This window comes from Lampetra planeri, chromosome 53, assembly GCF_965212315.1.
Source record: "Lampetra planeri chromosome 53, kcLamPlan1.2.h2, whole genome shotgun sequence".
Classification (NCBI taxonomy): Eukaryota; Metazoa; Chordata; class Hyperoartia; order Petromyzontiformes; family Petromyzontidae; genus Lampetra; species Lampetra planeri.
Window position 1 is genome coordinate 6,369,426 of NC_136159.1, and position 19,728 is coordinate 6,389,153.

General features: G+C 50.6%; 1 long non-coding RNA gene and 1 other non-coding gene across 2 annotated transcripts; one reads left to right on the plus strand and one right to left on the minus strand.

The window, feature by feature from the left end:
- Positions 1 to 207: 207 nt before the first annotated feature.
- On the minus strand, positions 208 to 296 carry TRNAY-GUA (transfer RNA tyrosine (anticodon GUA)). Its single transcript is given in 2 exon segments — positions 208 to 243; positions 260 to 296. It is a non-coding gene; the product is annotated as a tRNA-Tyr (tRNA).
- Positions 297 to 5,220: 4,924 nt separating this feature from the next.
- Positions 5,221 to 9,120, plus strand: LOC144734934 (uncharacterized). Its single transcript, XR_013588572.1, has 3 exons — positions 5,221 to 5,402; positions 6,394 to 6,698; positions 8,869 to 9,120. It is a non-coding gene; the product is annotated as an uncharacterized LOC144734934 (long non-coding RNA).
- The last annotated feature ends 10,608 nt before the right edge of the window (positions 9,121 to 19,728 follow it).

Consider the following 19,728-nt stretch of genomic DNA (forward strand, 5'->3'; position numbering starts at 1 on the left):
ACGAGAGGAGTCGAGCCGCCACGCATATAAAGGATTTATAGTGAAAAACTTTGTTTTTACGGGTTTACTTGTTCTTTGTGCATTTTAAGCCAACTTTTGGCCCAACATAAATGTTCCTAATGTGCAGGTCATGCTCGTTGAGCCTTCATTGTTTGAACAATTATATGTATTTAATGATTTGGAAAAATATATAAAAAATAATTAACCTCCTTCGAGCCGGAGTCGAACCAGCAACCTAAAGATTTCAACCATCAACCAACTACAGTCCTCCACTCTACCAACTGAGCTATCGAAGAAAATTCTTTACCTTGATTTAAGATGTAACTGCTACAAGTGGTAAAGAAGATAATATGACTTTGAAACCCCCCGCTCACCTCCTACGCATTTCACAAGTAGTGACTAATCCCATATCTGCATTTCCCATAAATATGCTAAATTCCTCTTGATATGCAACTTCTTTTGTCAAGGCGCTCTTCCCTCTCCAACCCAGCTTAAATATACGCTCCAAGCCTGGGGTGTTTTATTCAGACGCTGTCTTCCCGATAGACCTGTTCTTCACCTGAGGACGGCTGCTTGCGTTGTGGCCGAAACGTCGTGAGAATTATTTTATTATTTTATATTTTTATTATTTTTTTATTTCCCTTCTACGTGACTTTACCGAAAGAACCAAGAAGATTTACATCTTACTCATACGAAACAAGCACACACACACGTAATGTGTGTGTGCCTTGAGCCAAAACTGGGTTTGAGGGCAAGAATGAAGCCGAGTCAGCCGGATGAGTTTCGTCTTCCGCTCTCATGCAAAACCCCAACTGCAGCCTCTCTCTTCTCTCTCCTCATCTTCCTCTCTGACCACCGCCACGTGACTTGGTTGTGTGTGACGCGCGGCGCATTGAGCGCCACAGCGCGTGTTTTTTTATTGTGTTTGTGTCAGCTGTTGCTGGCGACTTTGTGTGTTTCGTATCGAAATCGCCTCCAGTGCTGTTGCTGCTGGCGGCAATAAAAGTTTTTTTTTAAGTCTCTCTCTTCCACCCTCTCTCTCTCCCTCTTTCAAAGCGCTGCCACCGCTGTCTCCTCTCTCGAGTTGTGAAAAAAGGTGGAAACTCCAAGGCCCGGTGAAGCTTTCTGGTTGCCACGCGCTCTCTCGTCGCCACGCGCTTTCAAAAACGCATCCCTTCAATAACGCCCGCCCGCCCGCACGCAACAAACATCGTCATCATCAACAGCGACGCAGCGTGTGCTGTGGGTTATTGTTGGGTTTTTACCGTGCCACTGGGACTTTTGAAATCCAAAACGTCTCCCCGCCGGTTCGATCCGATCTCCAGGGACGGCGGTGGCTCAACCCAATTGTTGTACTGCACTTCTATACCCGACCCACCCATCTTCACCGACCCGCACTGACCCAACCAGCCTTGCGAGTGCAGCCACGCGGTGTAAATGAAGAATCTTTATTGAGACCCACGGTGGAGGAATCCGATGAGCCATGAAGCTCTTTTTCACACGCGTGTCGAGTCGGGGCCAGTGGGCTCAGCAAGTTACAAATGGTTACAACCGCCCCGAGTAGTGGAACAGATAACAAGAACGATGTTGATACAAGCAACCACATTCTGCACGCGCTCTCTCAACCCTTGGGTCACTCAAGAAGAAGAACAATAATAATAGCAACAACAGGTGGCAATTCAAACAACGTTAGCCGCCTAAAAAAATAAAAATCACAGATGGAACCTGGGTTACTCATTTGCGGCCGAGTCGACCTAGGGGAGGCCCAGGACCGGTCCTGACATTTGTCACTGTGACGTTGGTGGCCTCGAGCTGGAATCCACCTCGGGGGGGGGCGGGGTAGGGGTGGTCGCAGGGTTTCGCAGCGCGGCGGAGCGCCTAACCGCTGCGCCACCGCTCCCCCTCCCCGTTCCTCGCCCACCCAGCGCCCACCCAGCCTCTCCCCTCCGACCACTCAGTGGGCCATCCTGGTAGTCGGTACGCAAAAAGCTGTCAAAACTTGACCCCCCCTCCCCTCCCTGTACACACGCGGACTTTTTACACCCCCCCCCTACCCCACCTGCGTACGTACGCTTGACGCACCCCCCCCCCCCACCCGAATCCTATAGAACGACCGATATTTAATCCACGCATAAACGATCAAGGATGAACAATATTAACGTGTTTAAGCAAACAGATAGCCCACCGCCGGACTATCAAACTCATTTGAAGTCCAATGTAGACAAATTATTATCGAGGCTTCACCCCCCCCCTCGTTTCCTAAGCGTGTATTGTCAGTAGACCCCCCCCCCCCCATACACAAGCAAACGCATTTGGGTTAACCCCCCCTCCCCCCTCCATGCGTATGCACTGATTGGATGTCCCCCTACATGGCGCAGACTGGGCTCAGGTGAGCACGTCAGCACCTGTTCACCTGGACGCCCTATTCAGGGCATGCGCAACCACCGTGAGCATACATCGCGCGCGCGCACATTCAGGAAGCGTGCTGTCATGGTTGTTGTTGGTTGTGATGGAGGAGGGGGGGGGGTCGGTTTTTTTTTTTGGGGGGGGGGTGGGAGACGCAGGTGGAGGTGCCAACAGAATTTCACGTGCGCTGTAAGAGGATCAATTGAATCCGCGACAGAATGAATGATAAACAATGGTCACGCTTTAGGCCCATATACGGAGACATCGGGCGTAGCTTTGCCCATATAAGGAACACTGGAACGGGAATCGACGGATTTGTAACGACACAAAGCTTGAACCATGTTCAAACACATAGCTGCGATATTTATATATATATTTTTTTAATCGCTGATGTGATTCCTCTTCCCGCGATTTAGGCATCTAAAGAGACGATTTGTGGATGGAAAAATCCCACATTCGGCCGCCCTTTGACCCCGATTGGATTCCTTGTACAAGACCAACGTAGTGTTTCATTCATTCTGTCGCGGATGCGTTTGATCCTGTTACAGCGGCGGCGATTCGACTTCACGCAGCAGCAGTTGTTGTTGTTGGTGGTGGAAGTTATCGCGACCTCCCACTGCAGGAGACCATTGCGGCCCATCGCCCAGGAATGTATAGGGTGGTCCAGATATCCTGTGACACCCCATTCAATTATACAAACTGTTAGGGGTGAATTAATTGGAGGGGGGGGGGGGGTCACAAGACATCTGGACCAGCCGTAGACATCGCTCCGCAGTGCCACACAACTCGGAGGGCTGTCGTGGGGGAAGGGCGACCCTCTGCCCAAACTTTACCCCACCGCTACTGCTGTCTCAACGTAGCTGCGATGCCTCCTTTGCTGAAGCTGCTGCTACTGCTGCTGAAGCTGCTGCTGTTGCAGCTGCTGCTGCTGTTGTAGCTGCTGCTGCTGATGATAACGGTACTGCACATACATTGTATCTTACCCGTGTTGATGATGGTTATTGACAGATGATGGATAACAATTGACAATTGAAAAAAAAGATGCTGCTGCCTTTGCTGATGGTCCATGCTGTTGTCGATTATTATTATAATCGCTCTACTGCTGATGATGATATTGATCACTTCTGCTGCTGCTGCTGATGGCGATGGTGACGCCGGCCGTGATAAAACACATTCCTGCGGAGGGAGCTGGTAGGAACGTTGGGTTGCTCGGTTAATGGCCAGGGTCAACGGCGGCGTGGTGTATTCCGCAAATATGCCCGACTGTGAGGGCGGGCACAAGCCGGCGTGAGTAGGTTAAACGTTGAGTTTTATAAGGGCACCACGGGGTGACCAGCCCCTCCCCACCCAGCCCTACCCCTCCCCACTCAACCCCTCCCACCCTTCCCACCCAGCCCCTCCCCACCCTCCCCTCCCCACCCAGCCCCTCCCTCCCCACACAGCCCCTCTCTGCACGACGGATGGGCGGACACAATAATCCCCTGTGGCCTGGTGTAACCAGAGGTTCCTACCAGTATAAAATAAATATAATGATTGCGCTGCTGCTGCTGATGATTCATGAACAACACGCGAAACGAGACATTATTTCAACTCGTCGTTCTTCCCACTCAAAAGTTTAACTTCAACTCAACGCGGGAGCCGCCTCCTTCCCGTAACAAAAAACAATGATACCAAAAAATACCCAAGCAACACGCGACTGGAACATCATTATCATCATCATATGGGCGCCACGGTACAGACATTTCAACCACCTCGCCTGGTATGCAGGAGCGGGCATGAGTTCGATCCTGATCCTGACGCCTGCTGTATATTTGTAGTTTGCGTGTGTCACTATCTCTCTCTCTCCCTCTCCCTGTGTCCGGCGTGGATTTTTCTCCGGGTCCTCTGGATTTTCCCTCCACATTCAGAATCAACGTCACGCGTTTGGAGTATTTGGCTATTATAAAATGTCCACGTGATAAGCCACTTCGGTGTAGCTATGAATTGTGTCCAGGTCGCTTCATGAAAAAAAAAGTCTGGATAGCTCAGTGAGCCTTACCTCGTCAAATTTAGAAGAAACAAAAGTCAAGTTTAGTTTGTCATCATCACCAATAACAGCCATGTTCAATCCACCGCTGGATGACGTTCAGCAAACACACACACACAGCGTAGCCCACGCCTCTTTCGAACATCCACGCCCCGCCCATTTTCCCGACGCCCCGCCCATTTTCCAGACGCCCGCCCATTTTCCCGACGACCCCGCCCATTTTCCCGACGCCCCGCCCATTTTACCGACACCTCGCCCATTTTTCCGACGCCCCCCCCCCCCCATTTTTCCGACGCCCCGCCCATTTTTTCCGACGGCCCCGCCCACCCCGCACGGGATCCCGTCACCACCGCCACGCGATGTTTAAAAAGAAACAAAAGTCAAGTTTAGTTTGTCATCATCACCAATAACAGCCATGTTCAATCCACCGCTGGATGACGTTCAGCAAACACACACACACAGCGTAGCCCACGCCTCTTTCGAACATCCACGCCCCGCCCATTTTCCCGACGCCCCGCCCATTTTCCAGACGCCCGCCCATTTTCCCGACGACCCCGCCCATTTTCCCGACGCCCCGCCCATTTTACCGACACCTCGCCCATTTTTCCGACGCCCCCCCCCCCCATTTTTCCGACGCCCCGCCCATTTTTTCCGACGGCCCCGCCCACCCCGCACGGGATCCCGTCACCACCGCCACGCGATGTTTAAAAATAGCCGCTGGGAAAACACCAAAACCACCACCACCACCACCCCACGCATTATAACTCGAGCGATAAGCCAGCCGCTTCAGTTCGAGTTGATCGGAGGCGCACGACAGAGCGAGAGAGAGAGAGCAGACTCTGTGCGGTGTTCCTAAACGCCAGCGACTTGCATCGACAAGCGAAAGGCGTCCCGTCATCTGTCATTGACAACGCCATCGAGGCGGCGACACGCACGCGCGCGGTCCGTCTGTGACCTGCAACTCGCACAGGTGTGTGTCTCTGTGTGTGTGTGTCTGTGTGTGTCTGTGTGTGTGTCTGTGTGTCTGTGTGTGTCTCTGTGTGTGTCTGTGCGTGTGTGTCTGTGTGTCTGTGTGTGTGTCTCTGTGTCTGTGCGTGTCTGTCTGTCTGTCTGTGTGTCTGTGCGTGTGTCGGTGCGTGTGTGTGTGTCTGTGTGTGTCTGTGTGTGTCTCTGTGTGTGTCTGTGTGCGCGTGTGTGTCTGTGTGTGTGTCTGTGTCTCTGTGCGTGTGTGTGTGTTCGACACTTCACGTGGCCTCAAGGTGCACATAGCCTGGCACAAGCGTCGTGGTGACGTCACCGCCACTTCGTGGCGAATGGCGGTTGTTGTTGTGTGTGGGACATGGGGGGAGCGGTGGTGTAGTGGTTAGCGCTACGCTGCGCTACGAACCCGGCGACCCGAGTTCGATTCACGCTCACGGTCAACACCGGTGACGATTATTTGAACCGGTCCTGAGCCTCCCCTAGGTCGACTCAGCCTCAAATGAGTACCTGGTGCGGTGTGTAAACATCACCACGGTGGAGACAAAGGCGGTCGGGTGTGGTACTGGCCACCCACCCCCTCGTGTACCGTGCCGGCCTTTATAGGTGCTCGCTAACAGCACTTGCCCCTACAGTCTGTTAAGGCTACACGGGGGATCTTTGTCTTTGTGGGGGAAGGGTAAGGGAGTGGTGGCGCAGCGGTTAGGGCGCTGCGCTACGAACCCCGACGCGCCCGAGTTCGATTCCCGCCCGCGGCCAACACCGGTGACGATTATCTGAACCGGTCCTGGGCCTCCCCTAGGTCGACTCGGCCTCAAACGAGTAACCTGGTGTGATGCGAAAAAATAAAATCGCCGCTGGGGAGACAAAGGCGGCCGGGCGTGGTGCTAACCACCCAACCCCGCTCGCTAACAGCAGCAACTCTGACCCCAGCGGTGCCGTGCAGGCTGTAACGGGGTCATCTTTGTCGTCCTTTCGGACAGGTTTGTGGACCCCAAACTCCGCTGGTCCGTGTTGGCGGAGCGGGTTCGCTCGCTGGCAAGGAAGCACCACCACCGCAGCACCACCACCAGCACCACCATCAGCACCACCACCAGCACCACCACCAGCACCACAATGGCTTTCTCGCGACCCGTGCCACATTCATCCGGGGCCAGCGAGCAGCAGCAGCAGCGGCAGCAGCAGCAGCAGCGGCAGCCGCTGAAGAGAGGACTCAGCGTTGAGGTGGCACCTGGGCCGGTCAAGATGGCAAGGACTGTTGAGTCTGGGATCACGATGCATCACGGAGGTGAGTCTATGAAGAACAACACAAAACAAATTTCAATTTAAAGCTTTCGTGACTGCAGGGATTCATCTTCTTGGTTCTTTCGGTAAAGTCACGTAGAATGGAAATAATATATAATTTTATTTTATTATGTTATATTTTTATTATTTTATTATTTCCATTCTACGTGACTTTGCCGAAAGAACCAAGAAGATGAACACAAAAAAGTTTTTTTTTTTTAACACGCTTTAATTAAATGTACCGTACTAGTAATTGTAGAACTCCACGACTCCAGGAAGTGGCCCCGAAGCTTGCCGTAACGTAAGGGACCGTGGGCAATGATAGCCAACGTCAGTTTACCGTGAACAATTAGACCCAAGCCGTAACATAACATAAAAATAATGTTTAAACATATTTTTTTTAATGATAGAATATAGTATTGTCATCAGTATGACATAAGTATACCAAGTTTGCAGTCGATACCACATTGGGAAGTGAGTTAAAATTGAGTTACAATATTTGAGGATACAACAACGACAACAACAACGACAACAACAACAAGAGAGTGAGTTAAATAAAAGCGTGTAACAAGAAGAGAGAGCTTCACAGCTCATCGGATTTATCCACTCGCCGTGGGATCCGTTCAGTCGAAATTGTGATTCTGACGAGTCGCCGTTGCCTGGCAGGAGAGATGTGAAGGCGCAGCCCTGAAACTGCCCGTCGATGCCGACTGCTGGTGGATGTTGACCCTACTACGCAAGGCCGTAATTATAATATATATTGGGGGGGACACATTTGAATATTTGGGGGGACAAATATACAATGCCCCCCCCCCCCAATATATTGCTGGAAAAAAATTATTGCTATGCTATGTAAATAAAAACAATTTGCTAAACCTTGGCCACAATATCTGGACTTGTCTTCATATAAATCAACGCATACATTTCTGTTTATATGATTGTGGTTATGGTTGTACTTTATTAATCCATAATCTCGGCCATTACATACATTGAAACAAGAAATGGTAAAAAAGTAAAAACAGAGCAATCTAATACAATACACTATTAGACATTATTGTAAAAAATAAATAAAAAGTCCATCCCGTGTGTTAGTGAATTTTGAAATATTTTAGGCACGAAATGAGTTTTCAAATTTAGATATTTTTCTGGGTTGGGACCCCCAGACCCCCTGGAAGATTTGGTCCCCCCCCCCCAATGTTGACTCCATGGCTACGGCCTTGCTACTACGTCGCGGCGGAGAACTGTGATAGTGAGGATGGTGAGGATGGTGAGGGTGGTGAGGATGCGAGGGTGGTGAGGATGGCGAGGGTGGTGAGGATGGCGAGGGTGGTGAGGATGGTGAGGGTGGTGAGGATGGCGAGGGTGGTGAGGATGCGAGGGTGGTGAGGATGGCGAGGGTGGTGAGGATGGCGAGGGTGGTGAGGATGGCGAGGGTGGTGAGGATGCGAGGGTGGTGAGGATGGCGAGGGTGGTGGTAGTGAGGGTGGCGATAGTGCGGGGGTTAACATGGTGAGGGTGGTGAGGATGGTGGTAGTGAGGGTGGTGATGGTGAGGATGGTGGTAGTGAGGGTGGTGATGGTAAAGATGGTGGTAGTGCGGGTAGTGAGGGTGGTGATGGTGTGGGGGGTGAGGATGGTGGTAGTGATGGTGGTAGTTATGGTGAGGGTGGTGAGGATGGTGATAGTGTGGGAAGTGAGGGTGGTGATGGTGAGGATGGTGGTAGTGAGGATGGTGGTAGTGAGGATGGTGGTAGTGATGGTGGTGATGGTGAGGATGGTGGTAGTGAGGGTGGTGATGGTGAGGATGGTGGTAGTGAGGGTGGTGAGGGTGGTGAGGATGGTGGTAGTGAGGGTGGTGAGGGTGAGGATGGTGGTGATGAAGGCAGTGGTGGTGATGGTGATGATGCTAATTGTGATGGTGGTATTGGTGGTAATACTGATGATGGTGGTAATGAAGGTGGTGATGGTGATAATGAAGGTGGTGATGGTGATGATGCTCATTGTGATGGTAATATTGGTGGTGATGATGCCCCCCCCCCCATCGCGTGCTGACCTTCATAGATCGCTGCTGCTACTCGCTAACGGCACTTGCCCCGACATTGCAGGTGGATCTTGTGTCTTTTGTGCGACGCCACGTGCCAGCTACATTGCCCCCCCCCCTCCTTCTCCCTGCAGACGTGATGGCCTCCTGCGGCCGAGCTCTGCGCGCGATCGGAGACATCTACAACTACGAGCAGCTGATCGCGATGAGAGGCTGGAGCAACTGGAGAGCGTGACGTCCAACGGTGGGGAGGGAGGAGGAGGTGGAGGTGGAGCGATTCGCGATGGAAGAGGCAACGCCGGACATTGGGGGAGTGAGCGGAGAGGAGGAGGAGGGTGGGCGGGGCGGAGCAAAGTCTAAATGATGGAAGCGGAGCAAGGGTGGAATGAAGAGAGGGATATTGTGCGACCCGTTCGTTCATTCGTTCGTTCACCGACTTTCTCGAGCGATTCATTCTTGAGCGGTGACAGAGCGACGGAGGCGGCATTGGGAGAAAAGTCGAAAATGAAAATTCCATGGACGGCCACGACGGACGGTTCAACACGTGCCGATTAAATTCGGGTTGAATTGAACAACAACAACGATGACGACAACAAACGCCACGTTGATCGTTATTCTTGGCTTCGGCAATAATTTGCATCAGTGAACGCAACCCCTGACTTGTTGAAAGCCGAGTTTGTCAAAACAATAACCAATCACCAATAACCAATCGTCATCATTATCATCAACGGATGACTGACACGTGGAGCAGCTGTTCCCAGGGCTCGACGGAGCATGAACGGCTCCTTCGTGACGAGCCGACATCCACTCGAGTGGAGATGATCTCAGCTGATCGTCTTCATCATCACGATCGTCATCTCCGCAAGTCGATGATGAAACACGATGGACGGTTCGATCTGCGGCTGCGGGAGCGGAGGGAGCTCACGAACTCAGTGGAGGGAGAGGGGGGGGAGAGCACGTGGTCAACGGCCTGCTTCACATCAAGGGCGCCACGGTGGCAAGATGTTGACTACCTCGCCTGGTATTACAGGAGATCGTGGGTTCGATCCTAGCCCTGACGATGCCTGTATACTTGGAGTTTGCATTACGCGTTTAAGAGTGTTTGGCTGCTACAAATTCCCACTTGATAAGCCACTTCGGTTGAGCTATCATTTGTGGCCAGGTCGCTTCTGAAAAAAGAACTGCATGCACAACAAGAACTTCCAAAGAACACTATCTGGCGTGTGTAACCCGGGAGGCAATTCGTCTGTTTCCAGCCAATGATTTTTTTTTAAAGAGTGTTGTGGTTGAAGTGACATCGGACGTACACACGCGAAGCCTGTTGTTGTGTGGTGTGTTGTTGTGTGTGTTGTTGTGTGTGTTGTGTGTGGTGTTGTTGTGCTGTGTGTGTTGTTGTGTTGTGTGTGTGGCGCGCGTCATCTGCACAGTTATCGCTTTACAGACCTTCTGCAACTACGCCAATGAGTCACAAATGATACGGCAGTGTCGCAGCCGCCCACCTTAATGTGCGCATGTATTGTGGACTTGTTTCGCACCTGAACCGAAGCCATCCGTGCTAAGCGCAGGTGCGTGGCGGGCGGGAGGGGAGAAGGGCAGCACAAACTAAACACGCACACACGCGAAATCGAGTTGTAAAGAAATGAGTTTTACATTTCGAGTGTGCGATGTTGTTCCGTGCGTGCCTGGCGTGGGGTTATGGGGCGAACTGAAACTCTGTCGCAGTGCGGTGTGGAGGTGTCGTGTGGTGGTTGGTGGTGGTGGTGAGATGCTGTGGTGGTGGTTTAGTAGTGTGTTGTGGTGGTGTGATAGTGTGTTGTGGTGTGGTGGTGGTGTAGTGTGGTGAGATGCTGTGGTGGTGGTTTAGTAGTGTGTTATGGTGGTGTGATAGTGTGTTGTGGTGGTGGTGTAGTGTGGTGAGATGCTGTGGTGGTGGTGGTGGTTTAGTAGTGTGTTGTGGTGGTGTGATAGTGTGTTGTGGTGTGGTGGTGATGGTGTAGTGCGGTGAGATGCTGTGGTGGTGGTGGTTTAGTAGTGTGTTGTGGTGGCATCGTCTGGTGGTGTATTGTGGTGTGGTGGTGGTGGTGTAGTGTGGTCTGGTGGTGTGGTGGTGTAGTGTGGTGAAATGGTCTGGTGGTGTTTCGTGGTGTGGTGGTGTAGTGTGGTGACATGTTGTGGTAGTGTAGTGTGGTCTGGTGGTGTAGTGTGGTGAGATGGTGTAGTGTGGTGGTATAGTGTGGTGAGATGGGGTAGTGTGGTGAGATGCTGTGGTGGTGGTTTAGTAGTGTGTTGTGGTGGCATATTCTGGTGAGATGGTGTATCGTGGTGTGGTGGTGTAATGGTCTGGTGGTGTATCAGTGTATTGTGGTGTAGTGGCGTGGTGTTGGCTAGTAAGTTAAATGACGGCGCGTGTGTAATTGACCTGCGTTTCAGTCGTACACGTGAAGGTGTACATGGTTCCGCGTGTCCTCAAACAATGCAATAAACAATGTGACGATAACCACTCTACCCCCACCGCCTCGCCTTTCTTCACTCGCAGCCACGCAGCGAACCGTGGCGTCTTCATTTTAAATTAAAGTTCAGTTCCTCATTTGAGGCCGAGTACACCTAGGGGACGTCCTAGGACCGAGTTCAAATAATCGTCACTGGTGTTGGCCGTGAGCGGGAATCGAACCCGGGTCGCCAGGTTTGTGACGCAGCGCGCTAACCGCTACACCACCAACAACAACCGCCATTCGCCACTAAGTGGCGGTGACGTGACCACGGCGCTTGTGCCAGGCTAGGTGCACGTTGAGGCCACGTGAAGTGTTGAACGCCCGCCGGCAGGAGGTCACGGGGCAGACCCAGCAGTTGCCACGGGTCGACTGACTGAGACGACTGGCCGATGCACCACCTGTGCCGCCTACACTACTGCACACGTGTACACACATCTCCGAGCGTGTAGACACACACGCACCTGTGTGCGTACGTGAGTGTGTGTGTCTGTGCACGCGTGTTTCTGTGTTACAGAGTATTTGTGGGGAGCGGTGGCGCAGTGGTTAGTGCATTGCGACCTATCCCGCAGTGCGATCACCGCTACACTACGGCTCACTACATCATCACCACCACCATCATCGCCATCATCACCACCACCACCATCATCACCACCATCACCATCATCACCTATACCATCATCATCACCATCATCACCACCACCACCATCATCGCCATCATCACCACCACCATCATCACAACCATCATCACCATCACCACCACCACCATCATCACCATCATCACCACCACCATCATCACCACCATCACCAACATCAACATCCAGTGGCCACGTCGGCTACCGCTGCGCAGCGGGGTGGTGGTGGCCCAAAAAGCCTCGGGGAAGATCGAAGCCCCGCTGGGATCTCGTCGATAAAGAACTGGGACGGGCGAGAAGCGCTCCTCCGCCGCGAACGGCGTCCTCCGATTGGCGCGCGCGCGGAGCCAATCAAGTTGAACGCACGTGCGCGCACGGACCATGATTTTCGGAAAGTTAAGAATGTCGTGACAAGATTTTCCCCAACTTTTTTTGTTTGTTTCGATTTGAAGCTTTCGTGACTGCAGGGATTCATCTTCTTGGTTCTTTCGGTAAAGTCACGTAGAAGGGAAATAATAAAAATAAAACATAATAAAATAATTCTCACGACGTTTCGGCCACAACGCAAGCAGCCGTCCTCAGGTGAAGAACAGGTCTGTCGGAAAGACAGTGTCTGAATGACACTGTCTTTCCGACAGACCTGTTCTTTCCGACAGACCTGTTCTTCACCTGAGGACGGCTGCTTGCGTTGTGGCCGAAACGTCGTGATAATTATTTTATTGTTTTTTTATTTTTATTATTTCCCTTCTACGTGACTTTACCGAAAGAACCAATAATATTTTTTGTTTGTTTTTAGGGGAGCCCCCTTTAACCCCCCCACCCCACCCCACACACCGTCACAACCTCGGAAAAAAACGTTTACGAAATCTGTTATTTACAACGCGCGCAAGCGGGAAGGAAGTCAGCACTGCCCGTCTGGCACGGAGGGGAGAGAGAGGGGGGGGATTTCCCAGGTTGGTGGCACGCGCCAGAGAACGAGTGCGAGAGTGTTTGTAACAGACGCCGGTTGTCGTCACAACAACCTCACGGCTACAGCCGTGGGACAATTGTTGTTGTTGTTGACCGTGTAGCGGTTGAAAGTGGTGGCCACGTGGTTGATGAAAGCTGAGCGCGCTGCGCTGCAGCGTGCACACAACTACCAGTCCCTGCGCTCTCCGCTAGGTTGGCTCAGCCTCAAATGAGTTGTCTGCTACGGTGTGTAGACAGCAGCGTTTCGGGAGACAAAGGCGGCCGGGCGTGGTGCGGGTCAAACCACCACCAGCCCCATCTCCCCCCCCCCCCTACAGCCCCCCCGGCTCGCCATAGGTGCTACTCGCTAACGGCACTTGCCCCAAAAATCGCTCAGGTGCAAAGGCTACCCCGGGGGGGGGGGACCTTTGTCTTTGTCGCCTTGTGTTTGAGTCACCGGGCTTTTGTTCCTCTCTGGGTCTCGCAGCAGCAGCAGTCACGTGACGCCGTGGTGCCACGTGGGTCTTGCGCAACCGAGACTAAAGTTCGCGGGGGAGCGATAACAAGAGATCATTGATCCCAGAGCAGCTTCGCCAATCGGGGAACCAATCCACTGCTGGATGAAGGCGTCGTTCCCACGACCCACCGACGCGCTGTCGCTTGTGGGGAGTTGTTTGACCATACTTCACCCACGCTGTTTAGGGCGGGTTAGTGGATATAAATGACGTCACGCGATTTTGGACGATTTTTGACCCCCCCTCCTTCGTCACACGGCGTCACAAAAAGTCAGACCCCCCTCGCCTCAAATATGACGTCACAAAGCTCTGCCCCCCCCCCCCCGCCAAAAATATAAAACCTGCTTCAAATCGCTCTAAACTATTGTCATTGTAGTGCGTATTTAATGTGGCGCTGCACTCTGATGTTGTAGGAGAAAACATTTATTAGAAAGTCTATTTAATTAAGTAGAACGTGTTGTCTATATTTATTTAAAGTTGCGCATTTTGATGTGACGTCACATTTATCAAACCCCCCCCCTCCCCTCGTCACACATCGTCACAAATGTCTGACCCCCCCCCACCCCCCCTAGCTGCGTGACGTCATTTATGAACGGCCCCAAAGCCACAACATTTACAATCTAATTAAGACGTTTCGCCGAATTGACAACGGCTAGCACGCGTCTGATGGTGCGTGCGTCCGACTCCTCCGAACGCGTCTTACAAATGCCGGAGATGATTTCACACGGTGACCTTGTAAAATACAATTATGTTGTTTCTTTAAAAAGCCATCCACCCACATGCGTTCGTCGCTGACGTTAAGCGAGAGGGGAGGGGGGCGGTGGGGCAGAGCGCGCTCCCTCGGGCGAAAGTCGCGCGCGCGCAGAAATTAGAAACGTCAAGCCGAGGCAAGTCACAGCAAATTGCACGAAGCTTTAATTAACCCCGACCGCCCGCAGAACAATGAGGAGCGAGAGAGAGAGAAAGAGATGCAATCGCCGCCTCGTGGAAGCCGCACGCAATTCCGCGTGTTACGCAGACGCGCAACAACAAAAACCACACATCGTACAAACTACACCAACACGCGGGAAGGCGTGCTCTGACACGTGTATACATTATTTAGAGTTAGTAAAAGTTATTATTGTTGTTAAGGCTTTCCCGAACCAGATTCCCAGGCACCCCTCCCCCAGCCTATCCCCCCCTCCCCCGATCCTACCCCCCCCCCCCCCGATCCTACCCACTCCCCCCGATCCTACCAATCCCAATCCCACACCGATGCGATACAAAACTAGGTCCGAAACTCCTCTGCAGTAGGTAAAGTATATCGTGAATATAGTTTCATCTTGAAAAAATATCTTTCATAGTCATTGTTTTTATATATATATAGATAGAACGTTATCTGATACGAGATAAGTTTTTTGTTTGTTTGTTTACATGTACAGTGTGTTAACCGTGTTACGCAAATTTAGTGATTTGTCGTTCACGGGCATTCTCGATACACTGCTGGATGAATCGCTGGCTTCCCGAATCACCCATTGCGGACGCGCCCACCACATAATCGTTTTCCTGCTCTCTCTCTCATCATTCAGCTCGCATCATCACCATCATCACAGTCATCTTGAAGCGTTCACATTCTCAGGGTAAGATGCAGGAGTGGTGGTGGTGGGTGGGGGTGGTGGTGGGAGAAGGACGCCGGCTGGAAAATCAAGTTTCACCCTCCATCGTGCGCGCCCGGTGAACGTGACCTTAAGCCGGGCTCGTCAGCGCACATCAGCTCATCAATCAGTTCGCGGCTTGGAGGCTGAGACCTCCTCGGTCCGCTTTGCGGTTCCGCCACCGCCAGAAATTGAAAGGAGCGAATGGGAAAATTCATCATCACCAACAACAACAAAAAAACCCAACGACGAAGCGTTTACAGACGGCAAACGATTATTTTCAGGCGGCGGGGACCATTTAACCTGGCGTTCGAAGTCCACGTGTACTTTCAACAATACGAATGTAATGGCTCATGTTACGTGTAGGTTTTCACGACCGCTAATAATAGGTATCATTATTGGGGGGAGGGTGGAGTTTGGATAAGATTGTGTCGGTGTGTCAGTTTTCAGCTGTCACCCTCCACTCCCCGACGAGAGACAACATCTAATCGTTGTTGGTCAAGGTCATGGGCAAAATATGCCGAGAATATTTGGTTCGTCAGCAAACCAAAAGGAGGAATGTTAAAGGGGTAAGAGAAAAAAAGACAATGTCCGACGTTTCGCTGTTGATTATATCCAGCATTATCAGGTCCCTGGCCCTGCGACTCGCTTGCGTATTTTTGAAGGAACTTAAAGCGTCGGTGGTTTTTCGTAGCCAACACTCTGAGCCGCGCTCGTTGTCCGGGTTCTGTCACGTAAGGAGGAGGTTCTTAATTCAAACAATTCCAGTCAATAACCCTGCCGAGAATTCTTAACATACTCGCGAAGATCTCTGATGTATTGCCCCAGGTGCAACTAACACCTTTGCGAACGTCACAATCGTGTCCGGTGGCTGGAGGGTTTCTTGAGTAAAAAAAATTAACCCGTAAAAACAAAGTTTTTCACTATAAATCCTCTATATGCGTGGCATCGGTTTTATTTTATTATTCATTTCTGTTTTTCTTGAGTAAGAGTTTCATTTTTATCACATTGGTATTTACAATTAAATACGACATTTTTTTTTTCCTAAAAAGTGGAAAATTTTGGAAAAAAAATTTTCACGAAAATAAATTGTCACGCACAACGAGTCTGTGTGCAAAATGTCAGCTCGATTGGATCACGGGAAGTGGGTTAAAAAACGACCGAAAGATTTGCACGGTCGTAAGCGCACAAGCAAGTGAACTTAATATAAAGGATTTTAAAAAGACAAAAACTACCACGTGGCCTCACCCAACAACCAGGACGGATCATCGCTGGGAACGTCCAAGTCAGACACAAATCTGGCAAAGAGCTTCCCCGCTCACGGGAGAAGGGAAGCGCCGCCTTTAATTATAGACCCAACTAGAGCTGCCCTTCAAAGCTGCCCTTGAACTCGAATCAACTAGAGCTGCCGTTCAACTCGAGTAAAGTCGTGTTGCCCTTCAACTCGAGCCGACTCAAGCTGCCCTTCAAGCTGCCCTTGAACTCGAATCAACTAGAGCTGCCCTTCACCTCGAGCTGCCCCTCAACTCGAGCCGACTCAAGCTGGCGGTCTAAGGAAGCCAGGTACAGAGTGAACTGCTGGTGCGAGATGAACGGTCTATTGCGCGATCGTTTCGCTCTAAAGTTGCACCACGTGTTAAGGCAAGAGGCTTAGATGCGGTTTGCGACCGCCGACATCGTCCAGAGGAGATCCACAAATATCACCGTGGTAGCACGAGAATGATCTGCATCTAGCGGCCGTGCAAAGTGCCGAACCCTCGTTTAACCGTGGGCAGATTGTCGGGCGTTGCGGATTACCCGTGCTCATGGTTTTTTTTTCGGTAAAGTCACGTAGGTTAAAAAAGAAAACAACTAAATGAAATCACGTTTCGGAGGCAACGCAAGTTTCCGTCTTCAGGTGGAACCATCACAGCAAAATTACTGTATCAGTACTGTATCAGCAAAATCACGGTATACACCTGAAGACGGAAGCTTGTGTTGCCTCCGAAACGTCGTGATTTAATTTAGTTGTTTTCTTTTTTTAACCCACGTGACTTTACCGAAAAACCCAAAGAGTATGGACCCTTGCAGTCACGAAAACTTCAAATCTAGAACACATAAATATGATTTGGTGACGATACGTCGGCAGTGGCGCTCAAGAACCAACAACAACAAAACTGCACACGTCCATCGATAACACTGGTCAACACACTTTTTCTGGCATAAGGTATTCCAACGGTTATAAGGTAATTTTGGGGTGCTGATTCCAAATCTATCACATCAGGTTTTTGAGATATCAAATATTGCATTTTCAATAAAAACTGCAGAAGAAAAATATTAAATAAATGTGGATATCTACATAAAATTATATTATAAACACACTGTCCTAAAAATACAGCACCATATTGTAACACTAAAGCAGTCACTGACTCGCAACAACTTGCAATCATAAGTGACAGAGTTAATTTCGGGTAAAATCAATGAAAATGGGGTATGCCGATAGCATAAAAATGAGATGTGATAGAGCAAATCTGAGATCAGATTTGGAATCAGCACCCTGAAATTAGTCTAAAACAGCTGCAAAAGTCCAGGCCAGAAAAAAATGTATTTTTTTTGTTGACCAGTGTAACCCTGCAACCTTAAAAAAATATGTAATAGACGACGTTTCAGGCAATGGCCCTTCTTCACAGCACAAATAGGTCATAGAGGTAAGCAGGTGACCTCTGTGCCTTGAAGGGCCATCGCCTGAAACGCTGTCCATTATATACAGGGACTCCTCTACTTACGAACGCGTTAGGTTCCAGAGTTTTATTCGTAAGTACAACTTTACTCCTATCGATTCCAAACATGTTGCACGGCATGTGCACGAAACACGGGGAATGGCTTTAAAAGTTGTGTAATCTCCTGTAGACGTAGATGCCGCTGGTACTTCACGTTTCGCAGATGTAGACGCCACCACCGCCGTCTATTGCGCTGCGGTTGAACTTACGGCTCTCGGTCCGAACAGGCAACTGGACATACGGACAGTTTTGTTCGTATCTCTGAAAGTTCCTAAGTCGAATGCTCGTAAGTAGAGGAGTCCCTGTACCCGCTTTCTCTTTAACCCAGTGTTATCGACGAAGATTTGTTTTAGCGGACAAAAATAAACCACGCCAGTTTATAAATAGACGATGCAGTACAGGAATCTATGCTCCATCGGTGGACGTCTCGATGCACGCCGGGGGGGGAGGGCGTGGGGGGGGTGGAGAAATCGCTTGCCACCCTCAACTCGCCGCTCCGGGAGCGACGAACATCATCTTCAACGTCCTGATCACCGCCCCACGTTGGTAAACGCGTTCATTTTTACACAACCCTCGCACACGGTGGTGAAATAAGTTACAACATTTCGATTTAAAGCTTTCGTGACTGCAGGGATTCATCTTCTTGGTTCTTTCGGTAAAGTCACGTAGAAGGGAAATAATAAAATAATAAAAAGAAAACATAAAACAATAATTCTCACGACCTTTCGGCCACAACACAAGCAGCCGTCCTCAGGTGAAGAACAGGTCTGTCGGAAAGACATTCAGACGCTGTCTTTTCGACACCTGAGGACGGCTGCTTGCGTTGTGGCCGAAACGTCGTGAGAATTATTTTATTAGGTTTTATTTTTATTATCTTATTACTTCCCTTCTACGTTACTTTACCAAAATAACCAAGAAGTTACAACATGACGTGCGTTAACATCGCCGTGTTTTGATCGAGTGAGTGAACCTGCTGCATTGGACCCAATCGCCTCGTCGGGGCCTTCCGTCTGGGAGCACGCTCGATTCGACACGAGAGAAGAATGATTCCAGAGCCCGATATCGACAGTCGGCGTGCGCTTTGCTCAAGCGAGCCTCACTCACTCTGCCCGACGAGACGCAGAATAAAAAATGGCACGCCACGGTGGCGAGATGTTGACTACCTCGCCTGGTATACAGGAGGTCCGGGGGTTTGATCCGGACCCCGATACCTGCATATTTGGAGTTTTCGGTATCTCTCTCTTCGTGGTCGAGTGAATTTTTTTTCTCCGGGCGCTGTTTTTTCCCTCCACGTTTAGAAGCACGCTGTCTTTCCGACAGACCTGTTCTTCACCTGAGGACGGCTGATTGCGTTGTGGCCGAAACGTCGTGAGAATTATTTTATTTTTATTATTTCCCTTCTACGTGACTTTACCGAAAGAACCAAGAAGATATTTCGCTACTGCTGTAAGTTTCCACGTGATAAGCCACTTCGTTGCCCTATCATTTGTGGCCAGGTCGCTTCTGAAAAAAATATCTATATCGCTCAATGGGCCTTACCTTGCAAAATAAAAGGTTGTAACAGTTTAATTATAGTTTAATGAAACCGGCGCAGAGTTTTGCTCGTGTTCAACCGATGCTGCTGAACTTACGCCCTCCCAGAAGGGAGGCTGTCTGGCTGATGGGATGTGCGCGGAAAAAAATACAATTAAACACTTGCGTTTATTTTCACGTGCAGGGACAGATGTGTGAAAGAGTAGGCGCGTCGCCAGCGCATTTGCTGTGTTTCTTGTATTCTCCAGAGCGCCACTGGCGGTGTCGTATTGAGTCGGCGCGGGCTCGCCGTGGCTAGACGGACGCCGCGTCTCTCTTCGCTGGAATCTAACACCGGGGCCGATCGTTCATGGCCTCCTCGGAAACGCACACCGCGATCCGCAACCATACACGCAGCAGTAACAACAAACAACAACAACCAAGACTCATGCCTAAGGATTTGTTTAAAACGGGGAAAAAAACGATAACACTAAACAAAATA